Source organism: Columba livia, chromosome 1 (assembly GCF_036013475.1).
Source record: "Columba livia isolate bColLiv1 breed racing homer chromosome 1, bColLiv1.pat.W.v2, whole genome shotgun sequence".
Taxonomy (NCBI): Eukaryota; Metazoa; Chordata; class Aves; order Columbiformes; family Columbidae; genus Columba; species Columba livia.
In genome coordinates this window covers 108,041,432-108,056,644 of record NC_088602.1, presented here as the reverse complement: position 1 = coordinate 108,056,644, position 15,213 = coordinate 108,041,432, and the positions used below count along the sequence as shown (strand labels likewise).

At 37.4% G+C, this 15,213-nt stretch overlaps 1 protein-coding gene across 2 annotated transcripts in view; it reads right to left on the bottom strand.

Annotated features, from left to right (window-relative positions):
* MAP3K15 (mitogen-activated protein kinase kinase kinase 15) overlaps positions 1-15,213 on the bottom strand; it is an 87,436-nt gene that overhangs the window by 60,941 nt on the left and 11,282 nt on the right. The window lies entirely within an intron of this gene.

Genomic DNA, 15,213 nt, shown 5'->3' with positions numbered 1-15,213 from the left:
TTTGCCACTATGGGACAGATGGATGAATTTAAACCCAAAGTATTCATAAGACTAGAGCATTGGCATTGAAACTACAGGGGAATCTGAGGTGAAAACAGATTCCAGAAACCCAGTGCAGCTGTGCAGTAAATCCTACATCTCTGAAGGGGTCTGTACCCACAGGGAATGATAGACAAGGGTGAGCTACTAGTAAACAAGAAATCTAAAAGCAGATCTGATGTGTAAGATCCAAACACAGCAGCCAGTTTACCTGAGCTTCACTGAGGTTACACATCACAAGAATCAACACCTCATACTTAGTATGCAAGTTCTTGGAAAAGCCTGCAATGAATATACTCTCCTGTATAATTCCATCAGGCTATGCTAACACACCACACTGGGGCCAGACAGTCCCTCTGGTTACTAGCAGACTCCCTGCTAAAGCACAAGAAACGTTTTAAGTCCAAAGACAATGACCTGCCTTAAGACCAAAACGTCACCATTCAATAAGAGGAAGAAAAAAAAAACACAAACAACAAAACACAAAACCCAAACACAAAAACAAAACCCCACAAAAATCTAAACACAATCCTCTCCCCATCAAATAAAAAGAAAAAAAAAAAAAAAAAAAAAAGAAAAAAATACCCCCCCCACCAACCATAAAATCATGGCAACATGAGAAAATCCCCATATTCCTGTGGAACCTCAAACCCCACACCATCTATTGATGATCTTGCCAGTTCAGCCAGCTCTCTGCAGCATGGACAAAATTCTTACTATACTGCACGCTGCAGGATCACACAAACTGAGTGGGCTTGAAGCAGTAAATCCCAGCTCTGTACACACATCCAAATCTAGATGGCCTCAATATTACAAAATCATTTTGGAAAACATAAATAATCTATAAAACAAAAGTTACAACAAACTAACAAGCAGACATAGAATCAAATACCATCTAGGAAAAAAAAAAGTCTAAGAGCTTGGACTGCTTTTAGCACTTGTATAAACTGCTTTTGTGAGATCAAAATCACCATCCTGGTAAAAGAATTTAGACAATGTATTCACATAGCACATAGATATTGCATTTTATAATACAATGTGAGCAATGATCCATAACAGAGTTTATTGAAACAAGGCTATACACAGTTCATTACCACATGTAGTAGTCTACAACTGAAATTTGTCTCCTATTGACTGCTGCCAGGTAACAATGTAAGCAGCATCAGAAACACATTAAATGGACATAAGAACAGAAGTAAGCATCTGCATTAAAAAGGGTGATTATTCATCACTTGGATATTCATTCACACTGATAAAAGGAGACTTAGGAGAGCCAGTTTTTCTTGTTTATTCACACCTCATGAACACATACATGAATAGATAATAAAACTAAATAATAAAAATTTAAAAAATTGAAAGCTAGAAGAGGAGATGAAGATGGTATCATAAAAATATTCATGCAAGTGAAAAAAAGCCCGAGGAAGATAATTGAATGGATCCAATCAGATCTCGGGAATCAAGGGATGACACAGAAGCAAATGATGGCAGACAGAAGTAGAGCATCAGAAGTGCTAGTGGCTGTGGACTAGAGCAGTAATGAGAAGCTGCGTTCCCAGGAAGCTCCCCAAGACCCTCCAGCAGGAACAGTAGCAGGCTCGGGCCAGGGAGGAAAGAGATCTATTTACAAACCAGCTTTACTAACATGCTACTGAAATGTAGCTTGAGTCCAGTGAGCTCAAGAAATTAATACAAATTCGGGTGGAGAACAGATGACCAACAACAAGTACTTATTAAAGAAGCAGAATCCTGAGACTTATCCCATGGACAGGGTGCTGAGAGGAAAGTGTTCAGTGGCCCTGACCACTGAGTCTAAGCACGCTCCCCACTATAATACTACTGCTTTCGGGGTTACATCTCTTCTTCTCAGTATAGGCAGTTCTGTGAATCTCTCAATGAATAATGCTAATATGTGACACCACAAATATTTCTGTTTCAGTTTTCCTGTATTTTCTTATGATTCTTACTAAAATATTTCATCTACGGGTCTTCAAACATAGGGCCCTGTACTTCAACCACACACTTAATATGGCTGATAAGAAGGAGATAAGAATTCCCTTGAACTTCCTGAGACAGATAAAAGAAATACTACAACACTAGTATCTGCTTTGCAAAGCTTGATTTATTAATAGAAACATACGTCAATCCTCAACTTCCATCCTCCATATCAGGAGAGCCTGTTCAGTCAAACATAACTTCTGGGCTTCCCCTTCCAAATTTAAGTTCAACAGACAAGTGTGAAGCAAGAGCTAATGCCAGCTTTGATCAAATCTTTTAATGTATGAGAAATTTTATGCAATAATGAAACATGTCACATAGGTCTAAAAGACCAACGGATATGGTTTCCTCTGTTCAGAAAGGGAGAGAGCAAGGGAAGGTAGAGCCCCTCCATAAAGACAGGTTTCCAAGTGAAGTGCAAAGATCTTTACAAGGCTGGGATGTGCTTAATGTCGCACATGACCAATTTTGGATGTTTCTGGAACAGAACATTTAAACTTATTGTTTCATTTCTGCAGCACTCAAAAGAACATACTCATAAAAATGGGTCCTTCCTCATTTCTTCTTAAACATAAGAGGTCTTTCCAACTTTTTGTTCTCTCATAGTTGTGCATGAAGCTATTTTCATCCTGAAAATACTTCTGTTACAAACCCTAAAACGGATCTCACTTTATTAAGTATCTGATTGCAGTTCATTTGTCTAAGCTTTTCTTCCTGCTGCAAAACAGTTAAGCTCTGTGAATATTTTTTAGTGCATTAAGGTAATTTATCAGTGTTATTGTTATAGCACAATCTTGATTAGGTGTCTGCATTGTTACAGCAGATAACACATAATTAATTTCTTATACTATAGTTTACATATTTTAACACTAGCTTGCCTTTAAAGACCAGACAGTATAGAGAGAAATAGCTATGACAATTGAAATGAAGATCAGAGATCATTACCTGTGGTTAAACAGGAGACTATGAAACTAATCACTAATTCAACAGGAACAACATTATTACATAGGTTAAAACCAGATGATTTATTTCTCAATCTGGAATGAACCTGAAGGCATCATATAATTTAATGATCTAAGCAAATCACAAGTCTTCGTGTGACTGTTGTATGATTTATGGCATAGCTAGCAAAAGAAAATTTTGGCACCAGATTTTGGGATTTTTAAGTTAAAAGCAGTAAACAAGAGAAAATTAAGAAATAGCCTGAAATTTGCTGAAAGTTAAATGGAATCTAGAAGGCCTAACAGATGAAAGAGCCACAAAAAGTCTGTACTGCTTTCAACTTCTAATCTAAGACTCACCTCCATCCAGCCTTATCTGTGTGGAAAGCAAGAATCTTAGTCCATTATTATGGATTCATTGTTTTTCAGCATTTGGAATCTGTCTATACATAACAGATTAAAAAAAAAAAAAACCAAACAACTTAACATGACAATGGAAACCTTACTGGAGGAAAATGCAGAACCCTGCCCATTGTTATTCGCAAGCATCCTGCTAAATTATGAACCTTTAGGTCACTGTTGTTTCAGATTACTGGCTATTTGCATCAGTGTCCTCCATAGTGAGTAAATAAACAAATGTGTTATCCACAAAATCCACTGGAGGAAACTGTTCAAGTTATTCTTCAGAAGACAAAATCCTCATAACTATCTTCAAGAATCTATAATTTAAGGATAATTTAAGGATACACATTGTTGTGTTGTTGTTTTTTTGTTGTTGTTGCTTGGGTTTTGGTTTTTTTTTTTGTTTGTTTGGTTTTTGTTTGGTTTTGTTTTTTGATTTTTCTGCATGAATGCATGCTCTTTTATAGGAAATAACACCAAAGTTTCCATAAGGAAACATTCATGGTAAAATTTGAAGTGTATGTGAAAACTAGGAAGCCTTTGAAGCTTTCCCTTAGGCTAAAACAAAATGCACAATACTCTGGACTTTAACGTTCACTGTACTCCAAGAAACTGGGAGAGGGAACAGCTCAAGGCAATAAAGTATAGTAGTAACTACAAACAGAATTGTTAAGGTCGTTTTCCAGCACAGTTTGTTATACCAGCAGAGTGCCTTCCATTAGATCCTAAACCCAAGCCCGTTTTAGCGTAAAACCACCCACTGTCGACATCCATGGCTCTCACAATGCATCGAGTTTTATTAAAATCTCACTGCTCTAAAATCATGCTATTCTGTAATAATCTGCTTAGTTTTATTTTAAAAAAATCTTCCAATCACAATCACATAGAAAAATACAAAAAAATAAACAGAAGTTACCTTAGAATATAAAAATCTCATGAGACAAGCATGCAACTTTTCTCTCAATTGAAGTCTTTCTGGTTGAAACCAACCGTATTTCAATTCAACCTCATCAATTTGTAATATTATAGCATAAACTTTGCTAATTTCAGTGGTTTGTTATAGGGCCAGAATTGGTCACAAAAATAAATAAAAAAAAAAAAACTAGGCAGCAATGATATATCTACAAATCTGTATTGCAGGATAAAATCACATTAAATACCATTAAAAAAACCAAAACATTTTGTGTATTTCAGACTAGGCTTAACTTCTTGCAGATTAACAGCAAGTGCTGCACTTTTATTTAAATACTGAAACTAAAATTCACTGTAATGGTTTAGAAATTGCTCACAAAGTAACTTTAAGAAGGAAGATTTTTCTTATAAGCTGCAATCAAATTGTGCACAAGAATTCAGTGGCAGCTGCAGCCTGACAAAAAGTTTCAGCCAACTTCCTACTTCAGAAAAGGAAACACAAACATGCACTGTGGAGGTCTGACGCTTTTTGACACAGCAAGGGCACTTCCTTTGGAAAGAGCATTTAGCTCACAGGCCAAAGGAACTGAGAACTCAAAGGACAGGAAATGTAAGAATTAAGCTAGATATGAATACTCATATTAATTTGGGAAAAAAGTAGATTGATTTCTGTTCACATATAGTAAGCACTGAAGAAAAGAGTGAGATTTGGGGGTTTTATTAATGACATCAACCACAAATTGGGGAAAGAAGACAGCTTTAATATTGGGCAAATAATTTTTAATTCACTTTTTTAAAAAACTATAATTATATTGGGAAGACAACAGAGAAAATTAGATTAAGATTCTGGTGTATTATCTATCCACAGCCACTCTGATTAAAAAATGAAGTAAAATCTAAACAGATACAGCTCACTTTTTACAGCTCTAATAGATTTCTTAAGTGTTTTAGGAATTTTGAAAACCCAGGCATCAAATGGCAAAGGTTCTGAAATGTGCTCATCCATCATTTGTCTGTCTGCTCAGGAAAACAAAAAGACGGTTGTAAAGTGGCAATTTCAGGCACACGTTGTTTTATCAAAAACAGTGCAACACCTCTAATTTATGTTCTCATACTGAGCTTGTTATTTGCCTTTTACTCAGTTGTGGCTTTAATCTTACCTTCATCTGCCACAGGCTTTATGCTGCAAAATGGTCTACTGCTGAGAAAGTTGCATCACACACCAAAATGCATCAGTTCTGCTTCTCTCACCTAGCAAAATGGAAGGCAAGGAAAAAAAAATCCTAACAATTGGGGCCCTTAGAATAGCCAGCGTTATCAGAACAGCAAACACAACGGGGAAAGTCAGACCTTCCTTTTGCATTTCTTCCTTCCTCTGTGTCAAATCTTGCTCCAGAAAGCAGTTTTCACATCCTTCCCCATGAAGTTGTTCTACTCTGTGAACGTGAATACTGTGAGTGCTGAAGAAGTAATTTTAACTATGTATTAGCTGAGCAGAAGCAGCATGCTTGGCTAAGGAAATTCAGCTGTTAAATAACTTCCTGAAAGGACCAGGCAAATCCAGAGCCTTGCTGTTGCTAGGAAACTCCAAAACTTTACTTTTCAGATGAGCCTTTCCACTATATGTCAGCATTACTAAGTGCAACAATTAGGACAATTGCTTTGCTCCACTTCACACACAAACACACCAAAACTGGCAGCACCTCACCTCCAGAGACAAATCTGGGAACAGCCGTGTTAAGCAAAGTCATCCAACTGGCACTTCACAGGCTGGATTCAGCTGACCCACTGCCTTTGCTTGGAAAGCAGGCACATCCACATAGAAGGAGAAGGAGGAGGAAAAAAAGCAGGCATCCAAGCTTGTTTCTAACCACAGCATTTGGGTGTGTGCTGGAGAGTCCTTTCACGTAGCCTTGCAAGGCATCTCCTCCTTCCTACGTATCTAAAATATTTGGGGCACTCAAACTCAAGCTGGATTACACTCTGAAAGTGGAGATAAGGAAGCTGGCACACTATTTTTTCATATATAGATCACAAAAGTGCCTCATAGGTCTTACATTCAAACCACTGGGAGAACCCCCAGCAGCCTGCAATGGTGCAGGAGCAAGCGCTTTTTGGATAGCTGTCCTGCAGGAGGTGACAGGTGAAGTCCAAAGGAGCCAACAGACTAATCCAGTGTGAAAGACGCAGAGGCACCAGCAGCTGAAGTCAGTAATGAATGCAACCAGCACAGCAACATGTGCACAGAGCCTGAAAGCATTTTAATGTAAGGAATACAAACACTGTATTTAGTTTAGTCATAACCGTTCATGAGATCTGTTCTCACCTGTAACCTTTTGTTCCTTCAATTTCGAATACTTGCTTTTGGCAACAACATTTGAAAATTTTAGTCTTAGGCTATTTTCCCAACATATGACATCACAATATTAATTGGCAATTCCCATCCAGTAAAATCAGCCTTCAGGATACTGCAAAAATCAGACTAACATCCAAAACAACAGCACAGACAAGACTGAGGGGCCAATGCTGATCTCTGGCTTTCATAATTCTGTATGAGTACCCATTTTGTGTCACAAACTCCACAACAGGGTTACATTCAGATCCAAACACCACAGCCACTAATCATGTTAGCACTGTGGTGTTACTTTCCACTTGTACTCAGATACTGCATCTGTCATCTGTCCTCTGGTACACAGAATACGCATTAAAAATAGAACTAGAACATATTTTTCATGCTCCAGTAGCATTTATTGCAATTCAAGAGAACCTGGTATCTAAAACTGTTCCTTTTTCTAAACTATGACAAAGTATTTGTGCCATATTGATAATCGGTGTATACCCCTTAATATCAAAATAACCATTTGTTCCAAAAATTAAATCACTCAAGGAATTGCACTTTAGTTGAAAGGAACAGAACAAATTACAGCAGGTGAGCAACACTGCCAGTTCTAAGGGTTGATCTGTAACCCGAGTTCTCATTTATTTTTATGTTTGGGGGTTTCCTTATTCATTAGATACCTCACGTGAAGCCTTCAATTCTTTCCTCTGCGATTGCATATTAGGAAGTTTTGTGTTAAACGGAAGCAAGGATCCTTACAAAAGCCTTGGATACCAAAAACAAAAGCTTTAAGAAACATTCAGGTATTTCTTAAATAAATTCACAGTAAAACTAAGTTTCAATCAAGGCAAGGCAGTGCTTTAAAATAAGAATGCAGTTCTACTGATCCAGAAAAGCAAAACCTGTGTCGAGAGCATGCATGTGCTAATTATTTCCTTAATCGATCTTCTTCAAGAAAGTCTCTTGGACTCTGACAAAACAGAATGCAACCAGCACCCACAAGAACTGGCATGGGAAGAAAAGTAACGCAGTTAAAGCACCTAAACTTAGGATGCATTTTAATGGTTTTGCACTAGTATGAAGGAGAAAAATATGGTAGGATTGAAATAGTGAAATACCTGAAAATAACTTGTCATTCAGAAGACAGCAGAAAACTTTGTTTGTTTGTTTTTTACAGTTGGCAGTTTGGGGAAAGAAGGAAACACAGAACTAATCCTCAAAGAACTTTTCTTGCACCATTGAATTGCAGAAGTTAGGAAATATATAATTCACTGTAAAGAGCATATGGCTAAGCTTAGAAATTAAGAAGCCTTAATGCTTCCAAGCACCAAAAAAGAAATTTGTCAGATGGGGCAGGCTGGCGGGAAGTATTCTTGTTAGTCTCATGAAATGATGCTCATACCAAAGCTAGGATTTCAGCAGTGAGTTGGTAAAAGTCACAGGGGAGATGTTTGGTCTCAGATGAGCCAGTGCTCACTCACTTCATTGCCAAAGCAGAGAGAGGAAAATCACGTTTAAAGCACCATTCATCTGATCTGTCAGAAGACCACTTTAGGATTAAAGGAATTGCAGCCCAGAGGTGCCCACTCTCTCCACTAACTACCAAGGGACTCACACCCAAATGCAGATACCAACACTGAAGGTGTTCAGTGCTATGCACATCCTCCACAGAGCCTCACAGCTCTGCTTTGAAGAATTTTATTAACCATTAGAGCATTTCAGTCAAGAATGAGATCATCTCAGCAGATATTTCCCTGCAGATGTTCCCACCAGCTGACCAACAAATTGGTGGCCAACAGAAGAGGACTACAGCTCTTTCTCATCACCACTATACCCACAGTTTCTCTGCCTCTGTGAAGGCAAAGGAAGGACTGTCACAATGAAAACCCTCAGATAAGATTTCCAAAGGAGCCTCTGAAACACCCAACTCTCTCTTGAGTTTTTCATAAATTGAGACCTCATTTGTGAATCCCAGCTTACAACATTGTTTGTTTTGGCACTCAAGAAATATGATTGTACAAGTGTGGATGACTATTCTTTAAGAGGTGTTTTTGTATGTACTATCTCAGCCTAGAGTCTTTTCTGCTACTCATATAATCTAATTGTTTAGTTACATTGAAACATTGACTACAACCTCCTCACCAGTAGATTAAGTTTATACTCAAATTATCAGTAAAACTACCTTTAAGCCAAATGTAAGCATTGCATTTCTCTGTAAGGCAATGACATTCATTCTAAAGCTAGTAACAGACTTCACCTTTTTGTTTGTTTGTTTGTTTCCATACCATAGCTTGTGAGCTCCTGACAACAACATAGACTCAAGTCTGAGGGAACTAACTCACAGTGGTATGAGGGATCACAGTAAAAAAAAAACCACAAAAAAAACCCAATATCTGCACACACTGTCACTGGAAACTCACCCAGTTCACACCCTTTTGCACATCCACCCTTCCTTGAGGAAGGGTTGTAAAAATTTACCCACACTGGACCACAATCATAGTCACTGATCTTTTAGTTACCAACCACAATCACATCAGATGAGTCTTGCCAAGGTCTGCACACAGCTAATATATGAATTCCGAAAGTTGTGATAAGCACAAGAGATCAATATTTATACCATTTCTTTGTAAAATTACAGCCTTCAAACTCCTGGATTAGAAATTGAGACAGAGGCAGATGAATGCTTATGCCTGCCTGCAACTCCTGCTGCTTTCCCATGACCCACAGCCTCTGCTTCTCTCTTCCCATTCTACCCTCCTCTTATCCTTCAATCAATATTTAACTTGATAATTTCTGCCTTAGTGCTAGCAAGCAGCAGCTAGAAGCTCCATCACTGCAGTTTATCAGTCCTGTGAACAATGGAAAGAAATTAAGATTAAAAACTTAATTTCAAGAAAACACACCTTTTACATATCATACAATAAAACACAGTTGCATTAGATTCTGTAAGTAGTGGAAAATACTCTGGGCTGAGATAATACACACACACACCTTTTAAATAATAGTCATCCACGCTGTTGTATAATCATATCTCTTGAGTGCCAAAACAAAGTACTTAAATTTACACTGGCTGTTATTTAAACCTTGTAAGCATGCACCAAGTACAAGTTGGGTTTGGTTTGTTTTGTTTAAAAAGGCAAATTAAAGAAATTTGCTTTTGCAGTTGGCATCCATCATTTGACTACGTATCATGCAAAACCCAACAACCATTAATCACTGCACGTTTCAGGAAAAATAATCCTTCCTTTTAAAAGCCAACACAAAGTGTGAAATACTCTATATTCACTACCTAATTATTGTTGAAATACACTGAAGAATCTCCACATTCTGAGAAATTTTTTTAAACACCACAGCTCATAGCAGACAAGTGACTAGGGGGTGTGTGGTGAACAAAGCAGATCCCAACGGCCTCAGCAGCTGCAGAAGATGAGCAGACACACAGTGACAGAGACTGGCAAGATTGGAGGAAGAGAAAGGGCAGTATCATGGCTCCGGCAGCTGAATGCCTGCAAAACTGAATTCCATTCCTGATTTTTTCTGCCCCATAGCTGCTGCATGATGCTACCCTCATCACATAAACTGAGATTTCAGAGATGGACTTGATGACCCTACAGTTATTAGGATTCTGATTTTCGCAGGGGGGTGGGGGCAAGAAATAATCAAAACGCCCCACTGGAACCCAAAAAGTGGCTTTGAAAAACAGAGTCCTCATTTTAAAGGTAGTTTGTAGCAAACCAAATGCCTTTAGATGGAAGAAAATTCCTAATATTTTACCTAAGCTAGTCCATTTTATCATCCAGTTGTACCTCAGCATGAGTTACAACTCATACAGTTTCTGATTTAGCACCTGCAGTCTTCCATTGGTGAAACAGATAAGCATCTACAGAGCAATTAATATGCCTGAATCCTACCTCAAAAAAGACAGATATTTGCACTTCCCATGTGTTCATTCAATCTTCATACTTAAACGAATACTAACAAAGCACCATTCAAGACTTCTCAAAGAGTATTTAAATAATCTACATTTGTTTCCCTTTTTGTTATTCACATACACTAGGCAAATGAAGATTTCAGAAGTCAGTTCCTTCTCACTTTCTACCAAGTTCATTATCACCCATTGAAAAAGGCTTCCAAATCTACATACCAAGGACACTACGAAAATACTTACTCATCACAGATAATCTGAGGAAGATACCTGTTCAGTTATTTTCCCTGTTTGTGTATTGTTAGTATACCGAAAAATCTGACATAGATGCTAGACAGTTATAATGAGTAGATGTCTCACATCATACATACTTTTCACTATGCCAGGTCATTAAGAATAACATTACTTCCTAAAATTTCTCTGCAAGCCAAAAAGCCTACTAATTCTACAGAATCTGGATTTTCTCTGCCTTATTTAAAAGCAGAGAAGCAAAAAAACAGTGGAGTAAATTAAAGCCAGGTGCTTCACACTTGTCTGCAGTACTATATGTGTGCCAAGCGTCACATGAGAGTATTTCCACTGCGATGTTTACTAGAGCTGAGCAAGCCAGTTGAGCGAGCATACAGAAAAAACACCCTAACCCTGAATCTAATTTGAATCTGGCCTGTAGTTTGGGGAGAAAAATGAGAAAGGTGAACTTTATTTAACTTTTCCTGCACCCCTGCACTGCCTTCACTGGGTCATGAAAGACAGTAAAAGGGAATGAAGTATCAAAAAAAAGATTGCTTATGGGATAATCTGGCCTAAGTGACATTAAGAATTCTTGAGTATGAAATTCAACAAAAAAGGCTATTTCCTCCTCTCTGACTGCAGGCAGATCAACTTCTAGGCCAAGGAGATTTAGATAAGCTCCAAAGCTTCAGATATTTATCCAAACTAAGCCACTTGAGAGTCACCCATCATTTAAAGTTAAATATCTTGGCTGGAAAGAACAAAATACCTGCCAAATCTGCACATCTCCAACAGGTCAAACACTGGCCAACATCCTATACCAAAAACTATCTTCTGCCCAAAGTGATGTAAGAGATAAGAAAAGTAATCTAAATAAAAGACACTAAAATTGAAAGAAAAAATATTTCAGTACACTAAAGTTCATAAGTCTGTGTTAAGCTAAAACCATTATTCTTTTCTTTAAGAATTAAAAATATAGCATATGCAGATAAATGAGAATTTCCTACTCTGAATCTTTTTTTCCTAAATATTTCTTTCAAAACAAACATCAAGAGCACTGGGAACTTGCATGTACCAAACTGAGGTATCCCATCTCATAACTAGATTATAGATTTCCCATTTATACTGCTAGACTCCCAGACTTTCATTTAGGACTCACATAAAAGCACAATAAATTATGCACAGGGAAAATGCTGAGAAAAGGCAGTAATATTGAAGTGCAAATCAAAATAAAGTCTACATAAAGCCACAGCATCCTCCATGTGCCAAGAGACTTGGCACTCACATATAGATACAGAGTTCTCGATTTAATATTCTGGATGCTGGGCAGATATGGATTCAGTCTGCTATATTTGGCTTTCCTGCAAGCAGTACAAGCTTTATGTGCCAGCCTAAGAGACTGCATGCACTAATGAAAAAATCCCTAGGCACTACTGTACAGTGTGATTTCAAAAACAGGCAACATCCTTTAAAAAAAAAAAAAGAGGAAAATCAATTTCAAGGCGTTAAGTAGGGATCAATAAAATCTAGAATTTCAGCAGAAGCTGTCCTTTCCAAAGCAAGTCACAACCACTATCTTCCTAACATTTACCTATCACATAAATACAGTACACTGCTTGTAGGCAAGGAACATTAAACATGAACACAGCTGATTTGTTATCACAGCACATCCATTCTAGATTTCCCTACTTTAACTAAAATTATAACTAAAAGTAAGATACACAAAGCTAATCATCATAGGATCTCTCTAGAGTCAGAGGAACGCTAGTACTTCTAAATTGTGATTCATCAGATACAATGAATCACACAAAATTGTGATTTTATAAGCAGCCTCCAAACATGTTTTCCAGCATTTATTAAATGTAGTCTAGCATGGTTTGCCCCAAAATATACATATACATAAAGTTGTCACAAGATGAATTCCAGCATGGATGCTGACAATCTAAGCTTAAGTACTCAATGGCGTGTTTTTTTCTCTTTTTAATAAATCCCAGAATAGACTGTTTGTTTTGGTATTTTTTTCCTTGTAAATTTAACCCTACAAGTATTGTTTTAAGGTTGATTTCTTGCAACATTGTATTTATCACACAGCTGAAGTTTTTACACTGTTGTTCAAATCAGCAATCTATGAGTACTTGCATTGTCCAAAGTCCCAAACAGACTTCATGAAATCTCTGGCACTTCTTGCTGGAGCATCCTTTTCTTCTTCTTTTGGGTAAAGACTATAGTCATATTTGGGGATGATCACTAAAGAAAACTGAAAACAAAACTAAAAAAACCCAAGGCTGCAGAAGCAGTGAGCATCTTTATTAATGTGCAAGTTTTTCTATTAAGTAAATTTTTGCTTTTGAAGATTTCTGAATTCTGTGTATCACACTTTGTGTAGAGAGGATGGGTGCCAAGCCATAAAACTAAGATTGCCCTATCCCAGATTTGTGCATATTCACCCTAGGTCTACTTCTCTGCATTGCCCCAGTGATCACAGCGTAGTGTATAGTTCACAGACTGAACTTCAGCAGTGAAAAAAACAAAACAAAACAAAACAAAACCCTAATGCTTGTTGTATTCACCAATCTGAAAATTAGTTTACAACATTAAACTGGCAAAAAAAGGCAATTGCACATGACTGGAAGAACTTACAGGCCTGTGCCTGTACCTAATGTTTGAGCCTGGAAATAAGGTTTGAGCCATGGAACAGGGAGAACACTGAATTTTATACCACTAGAGTATGCATGCTTGTTTTACTGGCAGTTTCAGGTGCAACGAGGAAAAAATAAATACACCAACTAGTGCAGTGAGGTTTTCAGATAGCAAGCAGTTTCGAAGAAAATATTTTGGAAATCTGTGTTATTAGGTTATCCAAACACTGTGCAGGCATTTTTGATGCACATGGACTCTGTACTTTCAGCATACGGCAGTGGAATCTTCCTACTACTTCTGATACTGCCTGATTTTACTTGACTAAAGTAGCTTTAATTCAAAGATTAAGTTACCATAATCAGAGCAACGATATTAACTGTGATAGACTATATGTAAGAAATAAGCATCACTGGGATGTTATTGCTGAATCCATACCATGATTATCTCATTACCAGCCTGAAAGATACAGGGAACTACATTCTGTCTTCCCTTGTGTTACGCTGTCTCGAAAGAAAGGACATTACCACTCACATTCACAGAACATTGCCAAAGCATATGGAGTCGGTGCTCTAACAGACTGTCGCATAGTTATGGACCAAAACAGAAAACCAGATCTGTGCATAGTTCTTACCTGTGTCCAGGCCAGACACAAGGCTGCCTCTGCACCTTTAGAATCATCTTTTTTACTGTGTTCTGCACTGCAGTTTGACTATTGGATGATGCCAAATGCTCTTGAAAGTGGGCATTTATGGCTTTTTCCTTTGGAATTAGAGTCTGGCTGCTGTTCACTAGCTGGAATTAAGTATTAAATTTTCAAGACAAGGCTAAATCAGCATATATTTCAAAGGATTTATTAAAAGTGTTCACAGAGTATCACAACAGTGAATATTTTCATAAAGGGCAGCATATGCTCCAAAAGGAGGAAGGGATCTATTTGACACATTGCATTTTTCATTAATCCTTAAAGCTTTATCAGATAAAACACAAGTCAAAGTCGGGTTGAGCAACTACCACGGTCAGATCCGAGGCCCCACAGATTCATTAAACAGACAGGACAGAGTAGCAACCACCACCTCTTTCAGGTGGAAACGCAAGGTGGAAACTCAAATTTGAAGTCATATTGAATGAAAAGGATCAGCAGCACACTGCTGATCTGTGCCTTGTGAATGCGTCATGGTGAGAATATGCAAGAAAGTTTAGATTTAAGATTCTAAATCCTGAATGTTCAACTTTAAAATTGTCCAAAATACCAAACATTAAGAAAATTAACTTGTTATTCTTCTCAGTTGTACTATAACTTCTCAGAGGCAATCACTACTGCAAAACAAGGAATCTGCAGAGGTATTAAAGGGTAAAAATTAATAAATAATTGAGCATTCTCTTCTGCCTTGATTGCAAGACAAAGTCAAAGCAGTTTCTGGTTTTCCACAAACAATATGAAGACTTACCTAGTTTTGTTCTGTGGCTATTACAATAAGCAAAAAGATAAGTTTATCAAGTCCAAAACTTAATTATCATGAAAACAAACAAAAAAAATCCATCTCAACCATTTTCAGACTTTCTTTCATTCTGATTTGGACACTTTCTCCACCTGACAACAACCCATAATTTGTCAGTTGTCTTAAGGACCATGATTAACACTAGTAGGAACAGGCTTTGAGATTTGGTAATCATGTCCTTTTCTCAAACTCTGTTTAAAGAGACTGAAGTATGTCAAGCATCCATTTACAAAGAAAATATCTAAAACAACTCAGTTCCACAAAAGACAGATGCTTATACTCTGTTAAACA